This window comes from Vombatus ursinus, unplaced genomic scaffold (assembly GCF_900497805.2).
Source record: "Vombatus ursinus unplaced genomic scaffold, bare-nosed wombat genome assembly UNPS02014818.1, whole genome shotgun sequence".
NCBI classification, from domain to species: Eukaryota; Metazoa; Chordata; class Mammalia; order Diprotodontia; family Vombatidae; genus Vombatus; species Vombatus ursinus.
This window is the reverse complement of record NW_020954596.1, coordinates 18,712,532-18,729,649: the sequence shown is the minus strand read 5'-3', so window position 1 is coordinate 18,729,649 and position 17,118 is coordinate 18,712,532. Positions and strand designations below refer to the sequence as shown.

Genomic DNA, 17,118 nt, shown 5'->3' with positions numbered 1-17,118 from the left:
TAAAAAGCGCTTAGCAGAGCGCCTAGCATTTGGTAGGCTCGTTCCCTTCTCCATTCCTCTTGTTAGGAATCTATGAAAGGGAAACTAGGTGGAAAGCCCTGAGTTCAAATCCGGCTTCAGACACTTACTAGCTGTGTGACCCTGGGCAAGTCACTCAACCCATTTGCCTCAGTTTCCTCATCTGTAAAATGAGGATGATAATAGCACCTACCTCCTAGGGTTGTTGTGAGGATCAGATGAGATCATTGTAAACTGCTTAGCGCAATGCATGGCACATAGTAAATTATGTATATATACATATATATGTTATTATTATTATCTATTCTATTGAGCCGATGTTTACCTGTCTCTCTGCAGTTTCCCTCTGTTTATCCTACTTCTCTCCATCCAGGCCAACAAGCACAAGTCTAGTTGTCCTACCCCATGACAGTTCTTGAGATGCTTAACAACAGTTATCATGTCCCCTTCAAGCCTCTTCTTCTTCAAGCTAAGCATCCCCCTTTCCTTTGACCAATCTTGCTATGACAATCAAAAATCTTATTGCTCCCAGCTGGAGGCATTGCAGCAAATCCACGTCCTTCCTAAAATGTGGTGTCCAGAACTGATCCCAATACTCAGATTGTGAGCTAGCCAGGGTGAAGTACAGGGACTGTGGTGTCCTGTGATCTGGACATTGTGCTCCTATTAACGCAGTCTGGATTGCACAAACAAATATTGTACCATAGATTCTAAATTCTGATACGAACTCTTCTAATTGGTTGAGCTGAGGATCCTTTCTGTTCTGAGGAAGAAGATGTACTTTCAGTGACCTTAATAGAAATGATCCTGACCCTGACCTCAATCCCTATGCCTGGTAGTCCCACATATTTGGCATTGTCTTACAATAGTTCAGGGCAAACCACTTCAAAGACATCCTAGAAACTAAGAATAATTTCATTTTGAATTCTCCACTTCAGAAATCACCATGTCCTAAAAAAAAAAACCTGCAGCAGTAATTTATATCTTTTGATTAGAATTGTAGACAGGTCCCCAGAACTCCATTTCCATGGGTAAAAAGAAAAATTGAGCCATATTATTTTTCATAAAACTAAAAGTATCCACGGGTGACATTATGCTTGAATTGCTGCCACCACTTTATCTGAATTTCAAATATATGAGTCCTAAATAATTAATTTGCAAATTGTTCTTGCCTGGTCAATATTAGGTTTCTAAAAATGTTCTGACAAGAGACTTGCCTTTCTCTCACATACAAACACATTGCTCTTGATGACATTCTATTTGACTGGTCAAGCTGTATTTTGTTTCCAGGTATGCAAAGAGTCAGAGAGTTTCTTGAGATGGAACCACATAAAGTGATAAATATTAAGCTGAGCTCTTGAAAGTTGTCTTTCGTTTGATGACTGGCTAATGAGGACACAGAGTAAATATATTAACATCCAAACAATATGGAAACAGATGCCAGCATCTTTAACAAAAGCATATACTTGTTATTTAGAAAACTGATGAATTGTTCTCAGATTACCTAATTAGAAAATGAACAAATTAATACATCAAAACTAAGCCCAAAGCAAGAAACTATCAAAACCAAAAGGGACAGAGATAAAATTGGAAAGAAAAGAAAAATTGAATTAATAAGTACAACAAGTATATGGAGTGTTTTAAGGAAAAAACAATAAACTCAACAAACCATTTAAAAATTCAATCAAAACATGGAGAGAGGAAAAATCAAATTATCAAAATCACAAATGAGTTGGCAGAGATCATAAGGAATGCTATTGAAATAAATGCGACTCTCAGACTAGTGTGCAAAGTTAGATGCCAACGAAACTGAGACTACAAAATAAATAGATGTATATTTACAAAAATGGAAAACACTCACAGTAGCAAAATAAGAATAACCTAAATAAACCCAACTCAAAGGAAGACATTCAGGTCATTAATGAATTGCCATATAAGAAGGCACTAAGTTTATAAATGAATTCTACCAAACATTCAAAAACTCAATCTATGTAAAATGTTTTTAGAAATATGGTTCTCTTTATGTTATTCTTACAAGGTTTATGGAACAGAACCACATTTGCCTCATAGAAGGAGTTAAATCAATATCATTAATAAATTGTGATACACAAATAATAAAATATCAATAAATGGAATATAGCAATATGTCCAAATATTCATCATTATTATCAATTAGGATTTACATTAGAAGTACCAGAATGGTTCAGTTATAGACAAAGAATATAAATCTGATTAGATCTCCTTTTTACTCCCTATGCCCATAATAAATTCCAAATAGATAAATGGTCTAAATATACATATATATGTATGTATGCATATATATATGAATAAAATTTTAGAAGAAAATGAAACCATAAATGTTATAGTTTTCAAAAAGAGGAAAACTGTGTAACCAATAAATAGAAGAAATTATAGGATTTGAATATATAAAAAATATTTATACAACAAAAATTGATGCATACAGAATAAGAAGAAAATAAACAGATTGGAAAAAAAATCTTTGGCATAAACATGTCTAATAAAAATGTTATTTCCCAAATCTATAAGGAATTGCTACAAATTTATAAGAGAAAGATCCGTTATCCCAAGAGGTAAATTGCCAAAGGGTATAAATGGCAATACTTGAAAGAAACACATATTTACCCTTAACTATTGGGGGGAAGGGTTCTATTTCTATAATAAGAGAAATCCATTTTTAAAGCATTTACAAAGGGATATTTACTTCAAAGATGTATCAAGAACAAGTATATAAACATTTTCCCCTAATAGTTCTGGGCGTACTCTCCTCTGTATTCCTCTAAGGCAGCTGGGATGCACAATGGATAGAGTGCTGGTCTTGGATTCAGAATGACCCAAGTTCAAATCTAGCCTCAGACCCTATCTGCGTGACCCTCGGCAAATCACTTAACCTCTGTCTGTCTGCTTCCTCAGTTGTAAAATGGAAATACTAATAGTACCTATCTCCTAGGTTTTTTGTCAAAACAAAATGAGAAAATACTTGCAACGTACTGAAGTACTATATAAATACTCATCATTATTATTATTATCGTCATCATCATTATTATTATTATTATTATTACACTACCTCAGTTGGGGGGGAGGGGGGGACTTAGTTCAGTTCCTACATATTACTGGTCCCAGGTTTAGGCCCAAATGTGTCATGACTAGTAGGAGTCCTTTTTTAAACTTCCACTGCTGAGTCCAGAAGGCATTGCCTAAAGATCACTTCCTAGTCCTCAGAAAATCAACACTACAAATTCTGGACTGGACTTTGACTCCTAAATTACTATGGGTCATTTTCCTGACTTTTCAAAATTCATAAAGTTGGAGACTCCATTCTCTTTGCCTGGCAAGTGAAAGAACAAACTCAGAAGGCAAGGAAGAGAAATTGTTTCTCAGGTCCAGATGGCCTTAGGGTAGAGAAGGCCCTAAGTAAGGATTCTCCTTTTTGGGCACAGGCAGTCACTGGATGTCGTCAGTGAAGAAGTCCAACAACCGGTAGAAGAGCAATATGAAACTTACGCCCCAACATCAGGGTGATGTGGCAGAAAAATTCTATAGGGGACTAGAAAAGACCCTCAAAATCAAACAAAATACACTCTGATGCTTGCTGACTTCAGTGCAAAGGCAAAAAAAGTGAAGGATAGGGAGAAATATATGAGAAAGTTTGGTTCAGAAGGAAAAATTGAAATAAGCCAGACTTGAAGCAGGTAGGTGGCGCAGTGGATAGAGCACTGGCCCTGGAGTCAAGAGGAACTGAGTTCAAATCCGGCCTCAGATCAAACACTTGACACTTACTAGCTGTGTGACCCTGGACAAGTCACTTAACCCCAATTGCCTAAAAAAAAAAAAATTAAAAAAAAAAGCCGGACTTGTAGACCAAACTCAAACTCAAATAGTAGTGTCAAACTCAAATAGAATTTCAAATAGAAACAGGGGTCACAAAATCCATACATAAGGATCCCTATGGACCACATATCAACTTAGTTTTAAAATGTAATGTTGTCTATGTTTTATTATACTTTTATTAATGTTACTAAATATTTCCCAATTACATTTTAATCTGGTTCTTTCTACACCTGGGAGTGTTGGTAGGTGAGCTACATTTCTGACACCCCTATTGTCAACTCGATAGAAGCCTCAAGCCCCAGTATCATACTTTCTTCAAAAAAATAATTTATAGAAACTGGACCTGGTGAATATCAAACATCATCACAAGGAATGAAATTAACTACATTTTAACAAAAAGAAGACATTATAGATGTGGGAGTTCTCTCTGAGTCAGCTTTCTGTGCACAGTCAACAAAGCTAAGATTAAACTCAACAGAGCTAGGATCAGAATTTATAATAAATAAAAATAAATAAGAATAATGAGAAAACAATATGGTATATAATTACAGGGATTTAACCCTAAATTATTTAAGGAGGGTATTGAGAACTTTAAAAAGGGGAAATGGACAATAGAAATGAAATTGACACTGATTACAATAAACTACCTTACAGTTATTCAATTGGTAAAGATAGTTAGAATGTAAGCTCTTCAGGGTAAGGTCTGTTTAATTTTCTTTTTCCTATATATCCCCAGTTCCTAGCCCACTTCCTGGCCATAGCACGTACTTAATAAATGCTTCCTGATTGATATATTGAATAAATTGCAATGCTAATAGATCTGTGGAGAAACCAACTGTTACACTGCTTCTGGAGCTGAACATTCAAGTAATCTTTTGGGAAAGCAATGTAAAATTATATAATAAGGACTACAAAGTTGTTCTGCCCTCTGAGCCCATTATCCCACTAGTAAGACTATACTATAAAGATACTATAAAGAATAAAAGTCCTGCCTGTACATGAATATTCCTAGCAACATTATATTCATTAAAGCAGAAAGAAAGAAGGAAGGAAGGAAGAAAGGAAAGAAGGAAGGAAGGAAGGAAGGAAGGAAGGAAGGAAGGAAGGAAGGAACAATCTATGTGTCTTATCATTGGTGAAAGGCTAAAACAAATGTGGAAAATCAACATAGATGCAATGGTATTTCACCATAAAACATGGTAAATATGAAAATCACGAAGATATGAGAAATGATCTAAAGTGTAGAAGATAGAGTCAAAACAATATACAAGCCAAACCCACCTCTGTAAATAATAAAGAAAAAATTCAGAAAGGAACAAAGCAACAAAGTATGTTTTTGTTTCTATACAGCTAAAGGTATTAATAGGCTTTTAAAAACAAAGTTAACAAATTAATATTTTATTATTGTTTATGTATTTTAATGTTTTTATTTAATTGTTTCTATTGAGGGAGGAGAGGTAAGGGGAAGAGGGGGCAAAGGAAGTGGTGACCGGAGGAAAGGGGAATGATAGAGAACAAAAATGAGACTACTGTCAGGGTAATTTAATTTACTTCCTCTGGCTTCATCACCTCCATATGTGTAACACCTAGGACTGATTAAGCCAATTTATCTCTCAAATATCAGAGTTGAGTCCAGGAATATACTCCCACACAAAGCTAATAAGTCAATCAAGCTGTTTGTTAAGTGAAGGATAAATGCAGACACACGTACAATTTCTGCCAAATCCCAGATCCCCAACATCTGGGATATGTTCTGGATCACTTACCATCTAGAAGATATATAAAAATTTCTTGGGGCCAAGAGTGATGGACGAGGTAGCCTGAGGGGTGAATGCAGGTAGGGAACATTTAAACAATAAGCAGCATGAGTCAGGACAAATCCATCCATCTGGTCATAGCACCAGAGAATAGCCTAATAGGGGTAAAGCTCTAGATCATAACTAATCTCAACCAATCCTCACGGGGGGAATTCAAGCATTATAAGACCTGGGTTATAGACGCTCAGTAAGATAGCTGCAAGCCATACAAACAATTCCGAAAAAGAAAATAACAGTTTTCAAATCACATTAGCTTCCTTGACCTGTGTAGGCAAGTTCCTCTGGATTGATAGGCACCTAAAGTCCTTATCTCCAACCTTACAGGATTTCTTCTCATTTTCCACGGACCAGATGTTACCTCTTGCATGAAACATCTAATCACCCCAGTCAAAGCCAGAAGTGATTTTTCTTTCCTCTTTAAAACTCCTAATAGCATTTTGTTCATATCACTCTTTTGGACTTAGGCCCTACCTTATATTCTACTGAGAGAGAGAGAAAGACAGAGAGAGAGACAGAGAGACAGAGACAAAGAGATACAGAGAGAGAGACACAGACAGAGAGAGAAAAGAGAGAACTGTCACATGAAAGAGAAATTAAATGTATTTGTTTGGCCCAAAGGGCAGAACCAGGACCAATGGTCAGAAGTTGCAAAGAGGTGATGCAGGGAAAACTTCCTAATAAAGAGAACTGTCCACAAGTTCAACATCCACAAGAGGCAATAGTTTACCCCTCCTGAGAGTGAATCTCAAGCAGGGACCAGATGATCACCTTTCAGGTATTTTCTAAGAGGGATTTCTTTAAGCTTTGGTCCCTGAGGTCCATTTCAAATTTAAAATTTTGTGATTCTGTAACTCTTTGGTTGTCTCATTCATCTTTATGCTCCCCAAAGTGTCTTGCTCTTGGTAGGAGTTCAGCAAATGTGGTGAGTGACTCAATGAGTGATTGAACAAGTAAACAAAACCAATATGAATAAGTGAAAGTGAGTTTGAATTATGGTGGTATATTTGAAGTTTGCACATTTCATTGTAGAAACAGGAATAGCCAACACTTTGAAGCACTGATAGCTGTAATCAAATTTAAGTTTCAGTTAAGCCAAACAATGATTATGCTTCGTGTAACCAAACCCAAGTTATTAATTTACTAATTTTTCTTCATTGCTCCAGATAGTTGGTTTTCTAATTATTGGGCTCATAATCATCTCAATCCCTAAATAATGATACTTTATGCCCTTACTAATCAAAACACTCATTTTTAAAAATACAAATTCTATATTCAGTGCTATTCAACCTATAAAGGACACAGTAACTAACCTATTCTCTAGGTCTAAGCTTATCATCTCAGGCTGAGACCAGACTGATAAATTGGGACAGGTTGAGTCACTTCAACTTATCTATTCATGTAACCACATGGTAGAAAATACAAAGCACCTGTCTCCCCACTCAGAGTTCATTCAATTCTGTAAAAGTCAAAAGGCTGAATTTTTTCAGGTCCAGTCCAATTCCCCTTTGAGTCATATTTCTATGACTTCTTTCAAACAAGAAGAAAAAATTGCCTGGACATTTTTTAAATGAATGGAGATGGGACACACAGCACCTCTGCTGATAATGTCCCATTTTGCAATTGTGTTGATGCAGTACCAGCCTGAAGATTTCATTTTGGAGGGCTTAACTGAGCTGAACGTGGTTCCCAGACTTCTAGCTTTTTTTCTACGGACATAAACTGGTAAGAGCTAAAACACAGAATTAGACAATCCCAGTTGGAAGCAGCTTCGAGTCATCTACCTCAACCCTTACCTACACGGAGATGTGCTCTACAACATCTTTGGCACGGGATTATCTAGCCTTGATTTAAAGAACAATAGTGATGGAGATTTTACTCCCTCCCTCAAATCTCTGTTAGATTGTTCTTTTTTTTTCCTTTTATGGAACTGAATTATGTCTCTCTTCAACTTTCAGTCAAGTCTTCCAGTTCTTTCCTCTGAGAACAAGTGGAAAAAGTCTAAGCTCTCTTTCCCATAACAGCTCTCCAAGTACGTGAAGATAATTATTAGACCCTTCCCCTCCCAATCCCACTCCCTATTGTCCCACACACACCAACTATCTTTTCTTTCCCAGGCTAAAAAATCCCAGGCCTTTCAAGTGACCCTGGTATAGCATGGCCTCCAATCCCATAATCATCTTAATTGCCCTCTCCTAGAGCTAGTGAAGTTTGCCAATGTCCTTTCTAAAATATAAGCCCTAAAGCAAGCCCTGAAGAAGGTCTACTATGACAGAAGTTGCTGTTCCTATCGAGGGAAAATGATGGACCTCTTCTGGTTTGCCTGGTAGAAGTATGGCTGTTGGTGAATTTTCAGGAATCTTAAATCAATAGCAAAATGAATAACAAAACAGGTTCTTTTTTATAGAACCTCAGAGAATTAAATCTATCTATATATTTGTCCATTTGGTTCCACAAGCATCAGAAAAACAATAAAGGTAGACCCTCTGGAGCTTCATAAACCAAAAATTACCTACCAAAATAGCACATTAAAAATTTTTCTTTTCCTTGACTCTCTTCAAAAACCTTAGTCATCTGTTAGATTTTTCTGTCAAGGTGTGGTAGTTTTTCAGTTGGAAGGCAATGAAATCCAAAAAAGAAGACTGAACACATTAACATCAACTTCATTTGGCAAACTCCTATACCCTAGATGACTGTCTTTTGACTCACAATGCTTTCTCATATCAGACACAACAACTCAACTTGTTGAAGGGTTGATGATAATGATGGTCCCTGCTGAACATGATCTCTCCCAAAAGGAAAGGCAGTTCGACCTTGTCAAACACAGGTGCCTCATTCAGCAGTGTAATTCCATGAGTGATGTATTGGACATGCTTTCAAAGTTTCCTAGGTTTTTCAACCGTAACTATTTCATAACTATATGGAAAATTGCTAAAATTACGTCCAAAGGCCAAAGCACTTTGAAAGACAGTTGCTTTATGAACATCCTGCTTTTAATCAGCTTTGTGACCAAGTAATGAAAGAAGCCTAAACTGTAAAGCTTCAGCAGTTATGTTCACTCTGTATGCTTTGATCAAGACCAGAATCCCTCAGAACATTTACCTAGTTCAGGTATTGCTCAGGGTAGTGCACGAGTGTATCAATGAATGTGATGAGATATGTCTTTCAGTTTTACCATGTACCTTAGAAGCCATGGCGGAAAACAAAAATGTGGATGCCCTTCATGCAGGATTGTGGCTATTAGTTGATAAGCACATTTGGACACTAAAACACACCTTTACAAACCGTGATGAAATGTGTTAGAAAACATGCCCCATACCCTCTTTAAAAGAAAATAGAAATAAAAGCCTTGAAAGAATTAAATAAATTTTCTCCTGTAGATAGCCAGCACATTTTTGGTGCCCTGGCTGCCCTGAACCACTATTCTCTCCTACTCCTGAATGAATGCAATAGAATGGTTGCTGCTAATATCCATGGATGTCCTTTGTGGTTGTTAACAAGCATACTGCAGTCCTGCAGGGATCTCCAATACCAAAACTTAGATCACTTTACAGTAATTGCCGACTATGTAACTACAACTTTTGACAAGTGGCAAATGAAACAAGTTCTTGCTATTCTATTCGGTTTTGAGTTCTTGAGATTTAGACATATTAGTTTGATGAACTTGTTTCTTAAGAGAGTGCGGGACGAATCTCAGTCTCTGAATCAGAAATTTTCTGTATTCCTCATATATATACATGTATATATATATATATACATGTATATATATATATATATTCCTCTCTCAACCACTTCCATGAATGTAAGAACCAACCATTTTTAGAGGTTATCACATGTGTTTTGAATACTTATCTTCCAAAAATTTCATATTTAACCCTACTGAAGGCAGTGTACTGCTTTTGTGTGTTGAAACATTTCCCCTAGGACCCTTTTAATCAACTTCTCCAAGATGATATCATCAGTGAGTTGCTGATGTCAGATATTGAAATGAGAAGACTGGGTACATGCAACATCAGGTGAAGGCTTGCTTGGAACTTGAGGACACCTTAGTTCTCAGGTCCACAGTTATAACATTGAAGGAATGCTCCTCAGCCCCGTTTCATTCAAATGTAGAGATTGAAAACGTGTTGTTAAACATTCTGGAAAATAAGAGACTATTTAAAAAAAAACATACAGCTGCCACATAATTATTTTGTTGATTTTGAATTGAGAGTAGATTCTAGGAGAAGCCAAATATTTCCAGTTTCTGAAGCAGATGTGTTCATGGCTAAACCAGATTTTCCCGGAGTGGCTTTGCTCCGTGTTCCTAGATCTGCTTTCTGTTTTGGCATCACTCACCCCAAAGGAGGGCCAGGAATGAAGATGCATCACTTACAAGCCTTAGGTTTTCATGTGATCTTGGTCAATACCTGGGAGATTAAGAACTTGGATATGAACCCTGCAGTCATATTTCTGAAGACCAAAATCTTCTCGCCAGAAGCTTTCCCCACTGCTCCTGAATTTGCAGCATAAGATGTTAAAATAAAAGGAAAACTTCATGGGGAATGAGTTTCCTTTATGAGAAGGAACACATGGATGAATTGTAGTATTTGCTAAAGCCTGATTTTTGTTCCTAAATCTTCTGCCAAAGGAGGTTTTTCCGGGTGGCTCATTGAAACAGATGATGTAATTAGAATTGTGCACTGCTAAAAATTACCATATCAGGAAGAATTTTAGCTAAGGAATTTTCTTTTAATTAATCTAAATAAAAATTTCAAAGCAGATAAAAAAACAGGATTTAAATTCATATCCTCCTGACTCCAAGTCCAGTTCTGTATCCACAATGCTCATTTATTTGCTCATTATATGTACTCTGGGAGAAGATGATGACTCAAAAAGAGTATAGCACTGTGTTTTCACTTATATAAATTTTTTTCATGCAACTCCTAAAGCAAAAATTTTCATTCAGAGCTGGTTGTCCCTAACTCATCTGATTCATTTTGAGCATTTCCGAAAACAGTCAGACACTCAACCCCAGTCTCCTCAGGTTACTAGAATTGTATCACCAGTGCTTAACACAGTACCTAGCACATAGTAGGTGCTTAATAAATGCTTATTGAATTGAATTAAATTGACTCTGATAGACAAGTATGTTCCCCTCTCATTTTCTCCCTCTTTAAAATATAAAATAGTCTCCCCATAAGCATTCACAAAAGAAAAGGCATCATTTATTTAAAAGGAGCACTTTTCAAACCTCCAGTATGACACACTAGACCAAGCTTCATTTAAGTCCTTTCCTTCAGAAATGTGGAAATCACAGAGTTCCTCCTCAAACACAACCCCCAGGGCCAGAAGAGCTGGAATAAGGAAAGTCATTCTTTTGAGGCTATGCTTAAAATTTTAGTCCTGAGGGGGAAAAATAAGTAAAGTGCCCCATTCACCCAGAGTATGCTGCAAAAAAAAAATTCAGAGATAGATTCAGGTAAGCTCTATGTGTCCAGAACATGCATTAGTCGGTATAAAATATATAAAAAGCAAATGAACCATAATTTTGGGGAGAGGGGTGGACTGAAGACCTCATAGGGGGTCAAACCTGAGCTGAACCAGGAATGAGGAAAGACACCTATACAAAGACCCAAGACAGGAGATGGAATATTGTGCACGAAGAGCAACAACCTGGCCAGTTTGTCTGGAATGTAAAGTAGATTGGGAAAAATCATGTACAATAAGTCTGGAAAAGCTGGTTGGAGCCAGATGGTGAAAGTTTTTAAATTCCAAACAAAATAGTTTGTATTTTAGCCTAGAAGCAATGGGGAAATCACTGAAGCATTTCTTAAGCAGGGGAATGACATTATCAGATTTGTGCTTTAGGAATATCAATTTGGTCGATAAGTAGATGGTCAACCAGAGAGGGCCTCTGCCCTCTCTGCATGATGCAGAGAGACCAATTAAGAGGCTATTGCAGGTGGCCAGAAAAAAAGGTGACAAGAACCTGTACCATGGCAATGGCTCTGTGAGTGGAATACACAGGAGAGATGATGGGAAGTTGTAATCAGACTTGGCAACTGGTTAGATATGGAGTGGGGTAGGGCTTAGGAGGAGTCAAGGATGACCCCAAGATTATAAGCTAGGATAATTAGAAGAAGGATATTGCCCTTAACAGAAACAAGACTATTAGATAAGAAAGTGAGTCTAGGGAGAAATAGGAGGAACTTTGTTTTGCACATGTTGAGTCTGAGATGCTCAAGTGAAGATATCCTGAAGGGAGCTGGAGATTTAGGACCTGAGTTCAGGAGAGATAAAGACTAGGTATATAGACATAGGTATCATCAGCATAGAGATGATCATTGAACTCACGGGACAGACAGACAGACAAACCCAGGACAAAGCCCTTTGGTGTACACATGACTACCAGTAGAAGCATGAATGATGATCCAGGAAAGGATCATATATTATAGCTAGATGGGACCTCAGACATCATGTGGTCCTAACCCATCATTTTACAGATGAGGAAACTGAGGCCGAGCTAGTAAGTGTTTAAGGTAAGATTTGCATTCAGATATTCCTGACTTCAAATCTGGCCTTGTATCCACTGCACCAAACTGACTCTCACCACAGCATGCCGCAGAAGTCAGAAAGGCAGAAAGAGAGATCAGAGGGAAGTGTGTTGTAAAAAACAAGACTGATGAAAGTTTCCAGGAGGAGAATATGATTAACAGAAGGATGAGGACTGATAAGGGGCCATCGAATTTAGCAATTAAAAGACAGTTTGGTAACCTTTTTTGAAAGTGTGTTTTCAGTTGAGAAGTGCAAGGGTGGAGGGATGACAAAAATCAGCTTTCAAGAAGTTAATAAGTGAGTGTAAAGTACAGAAGAGGAAGCAATGGAAAAAGAAGAAAGAATTTAAAAACTCTATCTTTTTTGGAGAGGCTTGGCTGTGAAGGGAAAGAAGGATATATAGATATATGTATGTATTTATGCATATATATATATATATATATATATATATATATATATATATAGTACAGGAGCAGGAGGGGCTCAGAAAGTCAAATGAGGGTTTGTGCTTTTAAAGATAAGGGAGATACGGGCATGTTTGTAGATAGCAGGGAAAGAGTCACCAAACATTAGAAGTTTGCAGGGAGATGAACAAAGGATGAACTCCTGTAGGAGACAGGAGAAAATGGTATCAAATAGCAAGTAGATGAGTGACCTTGGCAAGGAAAAGGGCCACCTCTTCCTCAGAGACTGGAGAAAAGAAGACAGGATGATGGCTGATGCTTGGTGGGTTTCAGGTGTGGTGAGAAGAGAGCATTCATAACAGATGGCCTCAATGTTTTTCAGCAAAGTATGAGGCAAGGTTGCCTTCTGAAAAGCAAAGAAGAGAGTAGGTGGTTTGAAAAGAGAAGTGAAAACTTGGACAATGCACTGATAATCAATGACAGAAAAGAGAAAAAAGTTGCCATTAAGCAGTAAAGCCCAAAACACAATTAGTTAACATAAATTTGTGGTGCACCCAATCAGGAAAGTGGTGTGACTTCCTCCTCCAGTACTGAGCTGTGTATAAATAGAAGCTAAGGTGATTAGCGAAGAGTAAGGTCCTTGGGCACCTTCCTTTACTTCTCTGAGCTTCATTTCCCCCATCTGTAAAATGGGGCCATTCATACTAGAGAAGACATGGCATAGCAGAATGGTGGATTTGAGATCAGTGAACCTGGGTTGGAATTCAGGAATTGCCATTTACAAGGAAGTTGAATTAAAATGAAGCTAATAATATGGGGAGAAATGAAAAGTAGTGTGTAGTGGAAAGAACATTTAATTTGGAATCAAAGGACTTAGGTTCAAATCAAGCCTACCTGGTACCCATGTGACCTTATGCATGTTACTTTCCCACCTGGACTTTAGTTTCCATATATGTAAGATGAAGAGGTTGTACTAGGTGATGTCTAGATTCTATGATACTCATCCCCTGCATCCAAAAAGTATCCAAGAAACTTCCCTGGATTGAAACATAGGAAATTGGTCTCTAATCCCACTTCCGCTACTAACTTGCTCTGTGACCCTGGAATAATAACTTTCTCTCTTTGGACCTCAGCTTCCTCACATAGAAAGGAAGGAGAAGTTTGGTCTAGAGCAGGGGTGGGGAACCCGTGGCCTTGAGGCCACATGTGTCCCTTTATGTCTTCAAGTGCGGCCTTTTGACTTCACAGAATTTCTGATTTGGATTCAGTCTGTGATGAAAGCAATTCGTAAACTGTAAATAAAATACTTTCAAAATGTGAGCTATTGATTACTTTTAAACCCCTAAGAAAATGGAGTATCAGTGTGACAAGGGTTTAGCAATTGTCAGGGAATGATTTCAAATATTCACCATCATCTGCGCTAAGGCCAAGATGTAATTATCCTTATCAGAATTAGGACACTTTCATGAGGGAATTTGCACATTAAATGGCTCAAATTTCACAGCACTGTAACTGAACCATGAGCCGGCCAAATAATTGGGAGTAATGAAGGGGGGGGGGGGGACTTGTAACAAGAATTTAATTCAATTCAATGAACATTTATTAAGCATCTACTAGAACATGGGGCAGGGAAGTTCAGACCTGTGATTTCGTTGGCATTGGGCATTCCCAGTGAGGAAACTTCTAACAATGCAGATGAGAAGTTGTATTGCAAAAAAACCAATCTTTGAGATCTGCCTGGGGCACAAGGGGGCCCATAGCCAGAATATGTCAGAAGCAGGTCTTCCTGACTCCTAGGATGGCAATCTGAATACTGCGCTACACTGCCTCTCCCAAACAGAATGGTGTAGTGAAAAGAGTGCAGAATTTGCAGTTAAAGTACCTGAGTTCAAATCATTACTCTGCCATGTATGATTTGTGTGTGTGACTCTGGGTAAGTCATTTAACTTTTCCTGGCCTTGGTTTCCCCATATGTAAAAATTAGAGGGTTGGATTAAATACTATTTAAGGTCCCTTCCAGCTCTTAGTCTATATTCCCCGTGCAGAGAACTATGAAGCAGGGTGGGGCTCAAAAGACAAACATGAAGATCCTACCCCTAAGATGCTTCAAGCCAAATGGATCTCTGTACAACACACGCCATGTACTAACTCACTCCTTCTAGCCCCCTTCTCGTTCTTAAGGACACACACTTACAGAAATAGTTACGATCAGTTGTAATTTCATGTAAGAGAAAGATAGCTTTTAAGGCACTAGAAAGATGAGGAATTATAAACAATCTAAAGAATAGAGATATATTAGAATAAATGCATTAAGACCTTTGGGACACTCAATATTTTCCTGGAGTCTCCAAAGTTATATCAAGAGGACTTTAAAATGAAAAGAAGAGAAGGAAACAACTACACACACACACACACATATATATATATATTACACACAACTACACACCAGATTTAAGAGAGAACAGCAAGTGTAACATAGGAAAAAGAATGGTCAACTAGCATTTATTAAGCACCTACTATGTGTCAGGCATTGTGATCAGTGCCATGAATACAAAGAAAGGCAAAAACCACAGTCCTCACTCTTAAGGAGCTCACAATCTAGTAGCAAAGTACTAATGGACATGCTTCAAGTTAAATACTTTCAGTTTCATTCTTATAGACATTGTGCCAGAAGAATGGGGGGGAAATACTCATAATTGCATTCTAAGCCATTTTAGTAAGCCAAGGATGTGGGTTCATTTGCATAATACTCTTTTTTTGTAAAGGCTAGGATACTCACACCTTGTCATTTATATTTGGAAAGATGAAAAAATAGTCTATGACTGAATGAATTTCTAGAGGAAAAACTCAAGTATAAAATAGCATTTCACACTCAGTGAATGTGTAATTTCACTTATTTCATTGAAAGATGCTATTTATTTACTACTTGTTTGACCTTGGACAAGTCATTTCACTACTCTTGGTCTCAATTACTTCATCTTTTAAATGAGGCCATTGGACTAGAATATCTTTATAGTATGTTAGATTTAAAAAGGTACCATAGATATCACCTATCTAGCTTTCTCATCCTTCTCTCAAATAAGGAACCTGAGGCTTTGAAAAGGAAAGACATTTCCTTCTAAGTCATAGTTACTTACAATTACAGCAGGCCTGTAATTGAATCCCATCATCATAAAATCAGAGAATCTCAGAGTTGGAGAGTTCCTAGAGACCATCTTGTTTAAGTCATATGTGAATGAATATGATATATTCAACAAATGATCATCCGGGTTTTGGAGGGTTTTTTCCTGAAGACCTCTAATGAGAAAGGATCTTCTGCCTCCTAAGAAAGCTCATTCTACTTTGAGAGAGCCTTAATTGTCAGGTTTTTTCTTATATCAAACCAAATTTGCCTCTGTACAACTTTTACTCATTGCTCCTACTTCTGACTTCTGGCACCAAGCAGACCAGTCTAATCACTCAGCTACACAATCAACCATTACATAGTTGATGACAGCTATCCTATCAATAGCAACTCTTCCACCACCTTCCTAAGTCTTTTCTTGCCCAGCTGAAGCATTCCCAGTCCCTCCAGCTGGTCTTCCCACAGTATGGTGGTGGGTCCTTTTGCCATGTTAGACTAAGACTTGGCACATCTCAGATTAGAATGGTTTTCAGGGCTCCAGTTTGAGGCAAGTGATATTTTGGGGGTTTTATCATGACACTGATAAGAGAACCTTTGGGATTCTCAACTTATTTCTCTAGGTAAGCTATGTATTCATCACAAAGGAAAATTTCAATGTATGCTTGCTAAAGTCTGTAGATAGTTTTAAATACCCAGGCTATTTTTTTTCTTTTTGATTTTTGATTTACACCCAAAACTTAAAAATAAATAACGCGTAGTAGAATGCTAGAGAGAAAGATCCTATAGATAAAATAAGGCTCTCGGGGAATAGCTGCACAGGATTCTGGGAGATGTAACCAGCATTTGTGTCTTCTGATTGTGAGGACAGAAAGATCAGAAGAAGGAGTGCCATAGGCAGTGGCAGATTCATGGGTGAAGAGTGGGGCAGTGCTTATACCAGATCGCAAACTGAAGTCTCATAAGAGAGAAGTCCAACTTGCACTCCAAATAGAAACTAAGACTAGGGTGTTGATACAAGCCTCTGTCTCTGCCTCTGCCTATTTAAACCTATAAGAAGTGATATGGTTGGAATGTACTGCATTTGAGATCTATGAAAAGATGATGGCTCCCAAGATCAAAATCCTCTGTTCAGACTTAGAAGCAGGTAGACAGAGGTTGGGATTTGGAACCAGGAAGTTCCTGTCCAGAGTAGGGTCAGAACTTCAGTGTGAACAAATCAAGATGAAGAACTATACATCTAAGTCAAGCAATTGAAAAGGCCAGAAAGAGAGACAGTATCTGAAGCAGGAGGGTCAAAGTTAGTAATCACAAGGTCCACAAAAAAGGACAAGCAAAAGGCAGTTTCCAGGCTTTCACCTGCGATACTAGAGTT

General features: G+C 37.6%; 1 pseudogene; it reads left to right on the top strand.

Moving 5' to 3' along the window:
• Positions 1 to 8,058: 8,058 nt before the first annotated feature.
• LOC114023503 lies at positions 8,059 to 10,193 on the top strand (annotated as a pseudogene).
• The last annotated feature ends 6,925 nt before the right edge of the window (positions 10,194 to 17,118 follow it).